Source organism: Rhincodon typus, unplaced genomic scaffold (genome assembly GCF_021869965.1).
Source record: "Rhincodon typus isolate 14 unplaced genomic scaffold, sRhiTyp1.1 hic_rhity00004179, whole genome shotgun sequence".
In the NCBI taxonomy this organism is placed as follows: Eukaryota; Metazoa; Chordata; class Chondrichthyes; order Orectolobiformes; family Rhincodontidae; genus Rhincodon; species Rhincodon typus.
The window spans coordinates 1-13,689 of NW_025969817.1; the positions used below are offsets into that span (position 1 = coordinate 1).

The 13,689-nt window shown below is 42.2% G+C and overlaps 1 long non-coding RNA gene across 1 annotated transcript; it reads left to right on the forward strand.

Moving 5' to 3' along the window:
- The first annotated feature begins 25 nt into the window (after positions 1-25).
- On the forward strand, positions 26-2,567 carry LOC125481899. The gene is made up of 2 exons (XR_007261493.1): positions 26-610; positions 699-2,567. It is a non-coding gene; the product is annotated as an uncharacterized LOC125481899 (long non-coding RNA).
- The last annotated feature ends 11,122 nt before the right edge of the window (positions 2,568-13,689 follow it).

Genomic DNA, 13,689 nt, shown 5'->3' on the forward strand with positions numbered 1-13,689 from the left:
AGCCCACCATTTCTGTGCCCTTTGAAAGAGCATTCCAAAATGTTTTACTCTGTTGTTCTTAACCCCATAAGCCTGCATCATTACCTTTTCAAATATTCAAAATGCTTTTTGAAAGTGGCTGTTGCATCCATTTCCACTATCCTATCAGGCAGTACATTCCAGGATAAAAGCTCAACGTTTAAAGAAAGTTCCTTCTCATCTCCAATCTGGTTTATTTCCCAAACATGTGTGTCCTTTGGTTACCCATCTTCTGTCCTGTTTTAAAAAAAAAACTCCTTGCTTATTCTCTTGAACCCTTTCATTTTGAACACTCCCAGTAAATCTTCCCTTAAAATTCCCTTCTCTAATACGAACAAGTCCGGTCTCTCAATGTAACTGAAGTTCTTCATTTCAGGTAACATTCAAGTAAATCTCCTCTACTCCAGTCAACTGTGCAATATTTGTTTGAGAGCTGGAAATAATGACACAATAACTGTGTATACCATCTTCATACAGTTTGGAATCCTCCAGTCAGTTTCAAGTCAGGACATTGAGAGAAATTACCAGATGAACCCTCAAGGTTCCATGAAGTTATCTACTGGACAGTTCCAGTACACTTTGGATTTCTCAGGTAAACCAAATCTCCCATCAATACCCTGGCATAAATGTGTAACAGGTGTGGTATGTGAAATTAACCTGTCCGTGCTGTTACATTGCAGCAATGACACAGACCAATTTGACAACCAGGAAAGTCAGACAAGTGCGTCGTCTTTGAAGGCAGACCAGATGAGAAAGGAAGCCGTGGACTAAAAGCTGGACTCTCATGCATATGGTGTGTTCCAACAGCACTCAGTGAACTTTGCAGCAGTTAGCCTCTAATAAGACATACAGTCAACACCCTGTTGATTTCAGAGCAACAAATGCAGGGTTGGACATACAAGTACTTTATGAATTTTTTGACAGCCACCCTCTAGTTTACAACCTTCCCCATTTCAGTAGCAGACGGGTTGTGGTATTTCACTGAATGGAGGTAACACTGCCCTGTGAGGATCTGTTTATTGAACAGACAGGAAGTGCCAAGGAAGTCTCCGTGGTGTTTATCAGTCTTGATTTAGCTATCAAACTACAATATATGGAAAGCCCCCCCTACCTTTGTAACGGGAACCAGAGATGCCAATGAATATCACTGATATTGACAAACCAAGAATATTTTTCTTTAAATGCAGATCTGGTGCAGTGCAGGAGTTAATCCTGTTCCAAACAATGTATAATAGTATAAGCTCAATTCATTGTTGAATTTTTTATGTTAAATGGGAAAAGACATGATTTTAGTTTCCTTGTGAATTGTTGTTTTTGTTGCAAGGAGGTCTGGAGACCTGTTTGGAGTCGTGCATTTTTAATAAGGTGTTTAACCTTGAATTGAAGAGATTGGGTTTGGTGGGTTAGTGCACTTTAAAAACGTGGGGAAAAAAACTGCTGGTACCTCATAACAAGGATCCAGTGACAGACAGATACAAAAAAGACACAAGTTGGTTAGTCAGTGAAAACCAAAAGAACTGCAGATGTTGTAAATTCGAAACAAAAACAAAAGTTGCTGGAAATGCTCATCAGGCCTGGCAGAATCTGTGAAGAAAAGATCAGAGTTAATGTTTTGGGTCCAGTGACCCTTCCTCAGAACTTCTGAGGAAGAGTCACTGGACCCGAAATGTTAACTCTGATATTTTAGTTAATCAGTGCATGGATTTACCAGGAGTGGAAGCAGGAGGGTTAAACTCTGCAGCAAATTTGAGATTAGGGTAAATCACATGTTCACCGTAAAGTTGAAGTAATGGTCAGTTTGATTTGACGTTTGTTTTAGGTGTTTCAGGGAGATCTACCAGGTAAAGTATCTTGAAGACTTTTTTAAAAAATTAACCTATTTAGACATGTTATTGCTACACCTTCATAACTGATGGGACTTGAACACAGACCTTCTGGTCCAGAGGAAGGGACATTACCACTGCATCATATGACCCCCTGGAGTAGTGAGTAAATGTGTAGGAATTCAATGGAAGGGAAACAAACTGCAGCCTTAATGTGGGATTAGCAGTGAATTTACCCTGGTGTTTGGTGTTTGTAAGGATACTGCAGAGATAAAAGGAATAGTGAGTTGAAATTCTTGTACTGGTGTTCATGCCAAATTCTCTCAATTTTTTGTCAAGTGAAAAATAGTTATGTTTAAGCTCTTGTTTAATAAATGTTTTATTCTACTTTAAATGTACACCTACAAACTATTGTAAATGTGTTCTGTAACTAGCCTCCTGGGTTTTGAAAAACAAAGTTGAGTCTAACTAGCCACGTTTAACTCTGGGATCAGATTTGTCCAGAATTAACATCAACGGACCTGTAACAATCCTCGTGACATTTTCAAAAGTTGTATGCTTTCCAGTTGAACAAAACAAAAATCAACCAGTTTCTCAAAGTGGAAAAAGAAATATCAAGAAAAATAATACTGGCAATGTTTCCCAAATTGAATGAGCAATTTGCAACAGAACATAAATCATTTTGGAGAGATAGGATAAAACTGCTAAATAAACCAAGAACCTGAACTTTTGGTGTATAAATGTCTTAGATATGCACACATTACAAAAACTATTAAAAGAATTCAAGTAGATACTTACAGAAAAAGTATTTCTTCGGGTGAGGAAATCCAAAATGAGAAAGGATACAAGCTCAAATCAGGCCATGAAGGAGTGAAAACAGAACTACTTCTTCACTCAAAAGACAGTAAAGGAATCAAGGGTTACTGGAAAAGGCATGAAAGTGGATGCGAGTGTCGGATCAGCTATGATCCTATTGAATGGCAAGGCAGGCTCAAAGGGCTGAGCAGTCCACTCCTGTTCCTATTTCTTATGGTCTTATGAACAGTGGAAATCTGGAGTCTGCCCTCAAAATACTATGGACACTAGGAATTAACTAGAGCTTTCATCCCTGAGATCACTAGACGTTTATTTATATTTATTGAGGGATATGGAATTAAAATGGGTAAATGGAATTGAGGGACAGATCAGAATCATTCTGAATGGCAGAACTGGCTGAAGGGGCAAAATAGCCTGCTCCTCTTGTCACTATGCCATCTAATTTGCATTGTTGCCCAGAGCCTGTTTGCTCTACCTTATGGTCTACTTAAGAGAGGCAACATGCAACGAGTGTTGTTAGATAATTTATACCACTATTTAAGAATAATGGTGCAGCTGCTAATTCAGTGAGTAAAGGGAGGTCATCAACTTCAGTCTCCAGCCTGCCTCGATCCCCTACAATTTGCTTACTGATGTAACAGTTAGATAGCGGATGCCATTTCCCTAGCCCTGCACTCATCACTGGAACATCTGGACAATAAGGACACCCACGTCAGCCTCCTGCTCATTGACTACAGCTCCGCCTTTGAAACCGTTATCCCCTCCAGACTGATCTCAAAACTCTGTGATCTTGGTCTCGGCTCCGCCCTCTGCAACTGGATCCTCAGCTTTCTGCCCCACAGACTGCCTTCGCAGACCGAAGATAGGTAACTGCACCCCCTCCACAATAACACTCAGCACTGGAGCCCTCCTCCCCCCACCAAGGATGTGTCCTAAGTTCCCTACTGTACTCCTTTTATACCTATGACTGTGTAGCCAAATTCCAAATGAATGCCATCTACAAGTTCGCTGATCACCATAGTAGGACAGATATCTAACATTGACAAGTCAAAATACAGAAGGGAAATAGAGGGCTTGGTGACACGGTGCAGTGAGAACAACCTCTCTCTCAACATCAGTGAAACTAAAGAACTGATCATTGACTTCAGAAAGAAAGGTGGAGAACATGCCCCCATCTACATCAACGGAACTGAGGTTGAGAGGGTGGAGAGCGTCAAGTTTCTCAGAGTGACGATAACCAATGACCTGTCCTGGACTTCCCACGTAAATGTGATGGTCAGGAAGACACAACAACACCTCTTCTTCCTCAGGCGGCTCAGGAAATTTGGCATGTCCATAAGGACCCTCACCAACTTCTACAGATGCACCATTGAAAGCACACTGTCCGGGTGCATAACGGCCTGGTACGGCAACTGCTCTGCCCAGGACCGAGAGAAACTACAGAAGGTGGTGTGCACAGCCCAAATCATCACAGAAGCCAACCTTCCATCCATGGACTCCATTTACACGGCTCACTGCCACAGAAAGGCTGCCAACATCATCAAAGACCCATCGCGCCCCGGTAATGTTCTCCTGCAGCCTCTTCCATCAGGCAGGAGATACAGAAGCCCTGAGCACATGCACCAACAGGATCAGGAGCAGCTTCTCCCAGCTGTTATTAGACTGATGAATGGGCTCTCTAGCCTCAAATAATGCTGATCTTGCTAAAGTCGATCTCGCCGAGCACGCACCCTATGCAATATAACCTGTATGCCTCTAAGTCTTTTTGAAAAACCTCTGATCTATACATCTTTCCTTACTATGATCTGCCTGTACTGCTTGTAAACAAGGCTTTTCACTGTACTTTGTCAATAAATCAATCAGTTCAGACAACATTCAAGAAACTTGGCCACATTTGAATTTTGAAACAAACTATGTCCCATTGACTTGTTTCCGGAGTTGATAAGGTTGGCTTATGAGGACAAATTGAGTGGGACTGGGACTACGCTCATTGGAATTTAGAAGAATGTGGAGTGGGGGGGGGGGGGGGTCGTAGAAACATATAAAATTATGAAGGGAATAGATAACACAGAATCAGGGAGGTTGTTTCCACTGGCAGGTGAAACTAGAACTAGGGGGAACAGCCTCAAAATAAGGGGGATTTAGGACTGAGTTGAGGAGGAACTTCTTCACTCAAAGGGTTGTGAATCTGAAATTCCCTGCCCAGTGAAGCAGCTGAGGCCATCTTGTTGAATGTTTAACAGCAAAGATCGATTTTTGAACAGTAATGGAAGCAAGGGTTATAGTGAGCGGGTGGGAAAGTGGAGCTGGGACCACGAAAACATCAGCCATGATCTTATTGAATGTCGGAGTAGGCTCAATGAGCCAGAAGGCCTGCTCCCATTTCTCATCTTCCTTTGCTCTTATCTTCCTATGCTCTTATGTCCCACAAGGGGATGTCTGACCCAAATGAAACCAGTGTCTTTAATTGAACAATTTTCACATTTTGGGATGAGAACCCACATTCAAAACTTAGAGACCTGGAGTCCAAAAGTTGTTATGAGAAATTCCAGAAACTAAGATTGTAATTATTTGAAATATAGAGGGTTAAATGTGATTTGATCAATGTTTTCAAGATTGTAAGGGGATCTTCAGAATCTTGGACTTGGGGACACAGTGCAAACATTACAATCAGACCCTTTAGGAGAGATATTAGGAAATACTTTTTACAAAACGTGATAGGAGTCTCAAATGCTTTTACATAAATGGCTATTGATGGTAAAATTATTAATTTTGAAGCTCAGGTTCATGTTACATTTTGGCTAATAAAAAACTAAGCTATATGTGACAAAGTGAGCAGATAAATTAATATTGCCAAACAGCTATGATAGGGTCAAGAAGCTAAATTGCTTCCCCCTGTTCTATTTGTGAGCATCTTTCTTTGCCTTTGCTGATGGCCACAAAATCTAACCCATTAGCTATAGCCACTATTTTGTAAGTTTGGTAGGTTCAATCTTATTTGGCCATTCTCAGTCTATTTGTTTGAGAATTTTGCAAATTAACAAGTCAATTAATTTGATTTAATTAATTCAATCATTGAAAGTAAGTACAGAAAAGGGAGGCTGAGAGAACAAGTGCTTGCAGTGGATTCAGACCAGATACTACATTAATTATCGAAAGTATGTTATTATAGAACAACCATTGTCCATTCTTGAATTATGAAGTATATGTTACACAAATATTTACAAGGTGAAATGTAATTTAAGTGATCAATTCAATTCTCATCACTTACACATCACATGTATAATCAGCCTAATTTTGCCTTCTAACCATAAAATGCATTTCTTTATGGAAGGAAGGTACAAACTCAAAGTAGATGAAACTAGGTGGAAACTTAGTGGGTTTGTCCAAATTGCTTTAGATTCATGGAGCCCTACAGCACGGAAACAGGCCCTTTAGCCCAAATAGGTCCGACCAAATTGTCCATCCATGCTTACCCCATTTCCCTGCACTCAGCCAATATCCTTCTAAACTTTTCTTATCCGTGTTTTCATCCAAATGTCTTTTGAATGTTGTTTATGTACCTGACTCAACCACTTCTGCTGGCAGTTCATTCCATATGTGTACCACCCTCTGTGTGAAAAAGATCCGTCTCAGGTTCCCATGTATTCTTTCCCCTCTCACCTTAAATTTATGCCTCTAGACTGAGTGCGTTCACCCTATCCTTGTCTCTCATAATCTAATACACTTCTATGGGACCTCCCCTCAGTCTCCTGTGCTCTAAAGAAAGAAGTCCTAGGGCTCTTCAGTAGATTTGTAGCTCGGGTTGTGGATGCTGTGGTTAGTTCGCTTGCCAAGCTGGTTCATTAGTTCGCAGACGTTTCATTATCCTGCTGGGTAACATCATCAGTGCAGCCTCCAATAAAGCGCTGTTGTGTTTTCCCGCCTGTTATTTAAACTCTGAGGTCCGTTGGAGTTGTGTAAAAACAATTTTCAAACAAGCCACAACACACTGCAGCAACCCAGAACTACGCCAAAATGAAGAAGAATACCTCCACCAAGTATTTAGAGACTAGAGATACCTGAACAGCTGGGTCCGACAATGCCTGTCACACAAACAGCAGGAAAATACAGTATATCCCGGCACACTTGTCACATTATCTTACATCAACAACATATTCGAACTGACCACAAGACTCCTACGGCCACTGGGCATCAGAGTGGCACACAAACCTACCTCAACCCAACGCCAACTGCTAACTCAAAGCAAAGACCCCTTGCCCACTATGGACAGAACCAACGTGATATACAAAATCCCATGCAAGGACTGCAACAAATATTACATTGGACAGACAGGAAGGAAACTGGCCACGAGAATGCTTGAACATCAACTAACAACAAAAAGACATGACCGATACTCACTCGTCTCCATTCACATGGATAAGGAGAACCACCAGTTTGATTGGGACAACGTCAGGATCCTAGGACAGGCCAAACAGAGACAAGCACAGGACTTTCTAGAGGCCTGGTTCTCCACCAAGAAGGCCAACAACAAATACATAGAATAAGACTCTGTATACACACCACTGCAAAGAAAAACCGGAAATGAGGTAATCAACTCCAACAGACCCCTGATTTTAAATAACAAACAGGAAAACACAACAGTGCTTCATCAGAGACTATATTGATGCTGTTAGCCAGCAAGGTAATGAAATGTCTGCAAAATAACGGTTTGATATAGATAACAAACAGCAATGGACCCAGCACCAACCCCTGAGGCACACCACTAGTCATAGGCCTCCAGTTCAACAAGCATCTATCCACTATTACAAGCCAATTGTGTATCCAATTTGCCAGCTCTCCCTGGATTCCATGTGATCTAACCTTCCAGAGCAGCCAGCCCTCATCAATCTTCCTGGTCACTTCATCAAAGAACTCTAACAAATTTGTCAGGCACGATCTCCCATGCACGAAGCCATGCTGACTACTCCTAATCAAACTCTGACTTTCTAAATGCATGTATATCTTGAGGTTGTTGAGGTTGGTTGGCTCGCCGAGCTGGTTTCTTGTTTCGCAGACGTTTCGTTACCATGCTTGGTAACATCCTCAAGGCAGCCTCCGATGAAGCGTCGGTGTGTTTTCCCGCCTGGTTTTTAAACTCTGGGGTCCGTTGAGATGGATTGCCTCACTTCCGGTTTTCCTTGGTAGTGGAATGTATATGGGGTCGAGTTCAATGTGTTTATTAATAGCATGCTTCGTGGAGTGCCATGCTTCAAGGAATTCTCGTGCCTGCCTCTGCTTGTTGAAGTTCAACAGTAACCACCCCAGCACGCACAAACAAAGCTGCGTGCAAACACTATTTAAAAGGGCAACAACACACTGCAGCAACACGGAACTATGCCAAGAGGAAGAAGAATACCTCTTCCAGGTTTTCAAGGATAATGGATATCCAAAAAACTGGGTCAGGAGATGCCTACACGAACAGCATCAGAAAGAGACTACACGTCCCGACACGCTCATCACACTACCCTATGTCAGAAACATGTCAGAACTCACCACAGGACTCCTACGACCGCTGGACATCAGAGTGGCACACAAACCCACATCAACCCTACGACAGCTGCTCACCCGAACTAAAGACGCACTCCTCGCCATGGACAGGACCGATGTCATCTACAAGATCCCCTGCAGAGACTGCGAGAAACACTACATCGGACAAACAGGAAGGAAACTAACAAGAGTACATGAACACCAACTGGCTACAAAATGACACGACCAATACTCACTCATCTCAATCCACATGGACATGGAGAACCACCATTTCGACTGGGACAACAACAAAATCCTGGGACAGGCTAGGCAGAGACAGGCACAAGAATTCCTGGAAGCATGGCACTCCACGAAGCATGCTATTAATATTGAACTCGACCCCATATACATGCCACTACGAAGGAAAACCGGAAGTGAGGCAATCCATCCCAACGGACCCCAGAGTTTAAAAACCAGGCGGGAAACACACACCGACGCTTCATCAGAGGCTGCACTGAGGATGTTACCAAGCACGGTAACGAAACGTCTGCAGAACAACAAACCAGCTCGGCGAGCCAACCAACCTCAACACCCACAACCCGAGCTACAGATCTACTCCAAAACCTTACAGCATGTATATCTTATCCCTCAGAATCTTCTCAAGTGACTTACCTACCTCAAATGTCAGGCTTACTGGTCTATAATTCCCAGGTTTTTCTTTGCAGCCCTTCTTGAATAAGGGCACAACATTCACTACCCTCCAATCTTCCAGGACCTCACCGATGGCTAATAATGATGCAAATATAACAGCCAGGCCCCCTGCAATTTCTTCTCTAGCCTCTTGGATGTATCTGGTCAGGACCAGGAGATTTACCCACCTTTGTATATTCCAATACTTCCAAAACCTTCTGTACTGTGATCTGGACAGTTCCGCGATATCGCCACTGACTTCCCCAAGTTCCCAAGTCTTCGTGGTCTTTCTCCACGGTAAACACAGAGGAGAAATATTCATTGAGGACCTCACCCATCTCCTGTGATTCTACGCATACACATTCCACTTGGGTCCTTGAGGGGTCCTATTCCCTCTCTAGTTACTCTATAATTTACTCTTAATTTTTCTTTAATATACTTAGAGAATCTCTTTGGATTCACCCTAACCTTCTCAGCCAAAGCTGTCTTGTGCCCCCTTTTTGTCCTTCTGGTTTCCTTCTTCAATAAACTCCTGTATCCCCTATATACCTCCAAAGATTCCCTTGATCCCAGCTGCCTGTACCTGAGCCATGCCTCCTCCTTTTTTCTGGTCAAAGCCTCAATATCTCTTGTCATCAGGGTTCCCTACTCCTGCCAACTTTACCCTTCACCCTCACAGGAACATATTGACCTTAAACTCTAGCTATCACACTTTTAAAGGCCTCCCACTTGCCAGAGGTCCCTTTACCTGTAAACAAACTATTCCAATCAACCCCTGCAAGCTCCTGTCTAATTCCAACAAAATTCACCTTGCCCCATTTTAGGACTTGAACCTGTGGACTAGTTTTGTCATTTCTTCATAACTGTTTTAAAATTAATAGAACTATGGTCGCTGGTCCCAAATTGCTCTCCCACTGTCACCGCAGTCACCTGTCCTGCCCTATTTCCCAAGAGTAGGTCCAGTTTTGCCCCTTCCTGAGTAGGACCCTCTAGATACCTCTTGAGGAAACTTTCCAGAACACATTTTACAAATTCCACCCCATCTAAGCCCTTAACAATATTGCGGTCCCAGTCTATGTTAGGAAAATTAAAAATTTTCTTTCACAACAGCTCTGAACATTCATAATGCAAATCCAGAAAGAGAGCCTGCCTTAAGTTCAGAGTAACTGAGCAAGACAACGAAAACAGAAGTTGCTGGAAAAGCTCAGCAGGTCTGGCAGCATCTGTGAAGAGAAATCAGAGTTAATGTTTCGAGTCCGATGATCCTTCCTCAGAACTCTAGATTATACAATGTATTGTCTTCAGTGTCAGTTTCCAAAGAAGTTACTTCAGAACATGAAAAGTTGCTTCACTGCCAAAGTACTCACTGAGGTTGCCGTTTTGGGAAATTCAACAGACAATTTGCACCTAGCAAGATTCCACAAACAGTATTCAGATAATAAACAAACAGTTGTGGTGGTGTTGCCAGGGAGTACTGAGTTCTACATAGTGTTATTCTTCAATATACCGGCCATGGAATATTCACCTCAGGGGGCGTCAGGCCCTCAATTTAAAATTAATCTGCAAGCCAGCAACTCTAACTGTGAGAGAACAGCAACTGTCACCTTGGATTTGCATTCAAGTCTCAGGATTGGGATCTGAAATCTTGACGTTCTCATTTAAAGGTGAGTGCAACCCACTGCTTACAGCCACACAAATTTATAGTATGTTTCTAAAATGGTGACAAAGCCTTAAATCTCAATAATTCATTATCAAGGCAGCTGTGTCAAACTAAGTGCATGGAACTGATGGATGTATGCTGACTGCTATTGTTTGTTGCTTCAGCAGCCCTTAGCCTACACCTATTTGTCTTAGACATGAATGTGTTTGAAGTTACAAGTACATCTAGTTGGTCTAGTGATGCACTCAGAGCCTCCTCCTCTGACCACCAGAAATTTCAGGATTTGAGAATGTCTATGCGATGGCTATGCTCTTCTGCTATGAAACATCTGCATATGTGCGCGCACACACACGCACAAACAGACTTACGTATGTATTTACACACATACACACACGCTATGCATATAGACAGACACTCACACGCATGCATCATGTGGGCTTTCTTTACAATTTTTAATGTCAAATATCGTAAGAAGGTTTTTCTTTTCAATTCTGGTTATCTTTACTTTCAAACTACCAAAACTAAACCAACTATTTCTTTGTTACAGTAGAAATTGATTTCTAATTGCCGAATACTGTACATTTCAACTGATCTGTAATTTGGTACAAGAATATTTATTTCTCTCTTTTCAAATACCTGCAGTATTCAGCAAAGATGATGTACAACAATGCCATGCCAGGTCAAAGCATCTTTTAACAACTATCACAGAATTCATCACAAACACAAAGTAAGACAGACGGGAAATAACAAATGCACAAAATATGCACACAATGTATTTTATCTTCACCAAACCATTACAATCAAACAGGATACCTAAAAATAACCTAAAGACAGTTTCAGAACACACTTGGGTGCCTGGAAACTAATCATTAACAGGAATGTTGATATGTTCAATTACTTTGGACTGTCCACTTCTGTATTCCTGAAGTACAGAATGGCAGTGAATATTTTTACAAGGGGTTTGGCATGCGGCTCAGCCAGTTTGAAAGATGCCTTCATCTGATGGGCCACATCAACTTATTGCACAACAACAAAGTAGTGAAGAAAACAGGATTCACTGCAACGTATTGGACTTTCACCCCAAGGTGATTTTGGTTTGCTTCTAAGAAGATAAGGTGGCATTTTGACCTGCCAGCGCCACCTCAGTACAAGCACTGGAGCAACGTGTAGAATAAATTAAATTGCTTAATATTGCTGTACATTCATTAAGGCTGCAGAATTGGTCCCAGACAGAAAGCTCATTAAAAGGAACCAAAACAGAGCACAGCTTGGAAATATAAAGTGGACATTCTTCTCACAGCAAACAACTGCCGAAAAGACAACTTGCGCTACTTAATTTAAGACCACTTAACGACATACGGGAAACTGCTATGTCTTTGAGGCATTGTGTGGCTTTTACCGTGTAAGGCCATCTGGGTTTCACAGCAGCAAAAATGGAACAGGAACCGACTTCCATATAAAAGCACAAGGTACCCAAATGGAACTAAAACCTATTTAATTGGTAGTGATCCTCTTCCAAAAAGTATGCAACAAAAGAGGAGATAAACACTAGCCAAACAGGTCCTTCAGGTCTTTATTAGCAGAGCTGCTGGGCGACACAGAGTTCGTTGGCAAGTTCGGCTGTGAGAAGTCCTGGGGTGTCATGAATGGGTTGGCCTGTAGGGGGGACATAGTGAAGTTGGGCTGCCCCATCACACTAGGCTGAGGCCCTCCCATTGGACTGTTTGTGGCTGGTGAAGCCTGGGCTGGGACGAATTGCTTCAGCCACTGGTTCTGGGCTGCAGCTGGCAGTGGTTTTTGTGTTGGCTGGGCCATTTGATTCAAGGTGACCTTGCTGTTCTTCTGAGGGCCCAGCAAGTTGTCCAAAGCTGACAGGTCCACGGCTTTACTTGGCTGCGAAATGGGCCCAGGCCCAGGCTGGCCCAGTGTGCCAATGCTAGAGAAAGTTGGCAAGTTGGTTGCCGATGACATAGGCACTCTGTTGATGCCACTGGAGCTTCGGGTGCCATAGAAGTTTTGCCCTGTGCCAGCCATAGTCGCACTGTTGCCATACGTAGGTTGGAATGCCATGGAGGTGTTGAAGCCCATGCCGTTGCTCATGCTTCCCAAAGCATTCAGGCTGGTGCTCGAACTGGGAAAGCCCATACTGCTGTTCATCGGAGAAGGTGAGGAGAAGCCAGTCGAGGACATAGTCTGTGCTAGACCAGGTTTGGACGTATTAATGGATAGTGAATTCATGGAGGACATGTTTTCTAACAAACTGCTTGTCAAGTCTTTGGTCTGTGAACAGAGTAAAACAAAGAGTGAAGTTGTTGTGGTCAAAAGCTTATGAGCAGAAATAACTTCAGAAAAGCACCTGGTGTCCAAGACCGGTTTTTACAGTTTATACAAATGTAGAATAGGTATCATAGGAGGCTGCTCGGTCCAGCATCAAATGATGCCACTTTGAAAGTGCTGTTGAAATAGTCCCATTCTCCTGAATACGGTGAACATAGCTTTAAATTAAATTTGCAGAATTATTTTTATTGTGTTAAAAATAACCATTTATTCCAGCGTTGGGCTATCGTATATGTTACAAAGTTGGCTTGAGTAATTGAGAGGTGGAAGGCTGGAAGCTAAAATGTGTGGTTCTTTCAAGAGATTTGTGCTTGTCTTTACTTAGAAATTTTTTAAAAATGTGTGTGTGAGCAGCAGCCGAAGTTGCCAGTACAGAGAGCCTCAAAAGTGAAACAAGTGCATCAAAAAAAAGCCTTACAGGTGGCAGGTTGTGACAACGAGTTTGAATTCAGCCCAATTAATTTAAAACCAAACTCAGTGATTCAAAGCCAATTGAATTTAAAAACTGATGGTGCTGACAACCTGAAACAAATCATATTATAAGAATTTGATTATGTCATTATGGGTATATAAGACAAGGGCATTTGGAAAAGTGGGGAGAACCAACTGCCAGAGTTAGCACCATTCAGTTCTCAGAGAAAGCCCATCTAATTAATCAAAGGTACCACAGTATTTTAGCTCAAAGTCCTCACTGAGGAAATTATAGAGATAAAACATCCCTGACAGCAGAATTAATGGAAGACAGGTGTTTGTGAATAGACCGGAGATGACAGAATATTCCAGAACAGTCTGTGCGAACTTGGAAAGATTAAGTTATAATTTATTGCTTCTTATTAA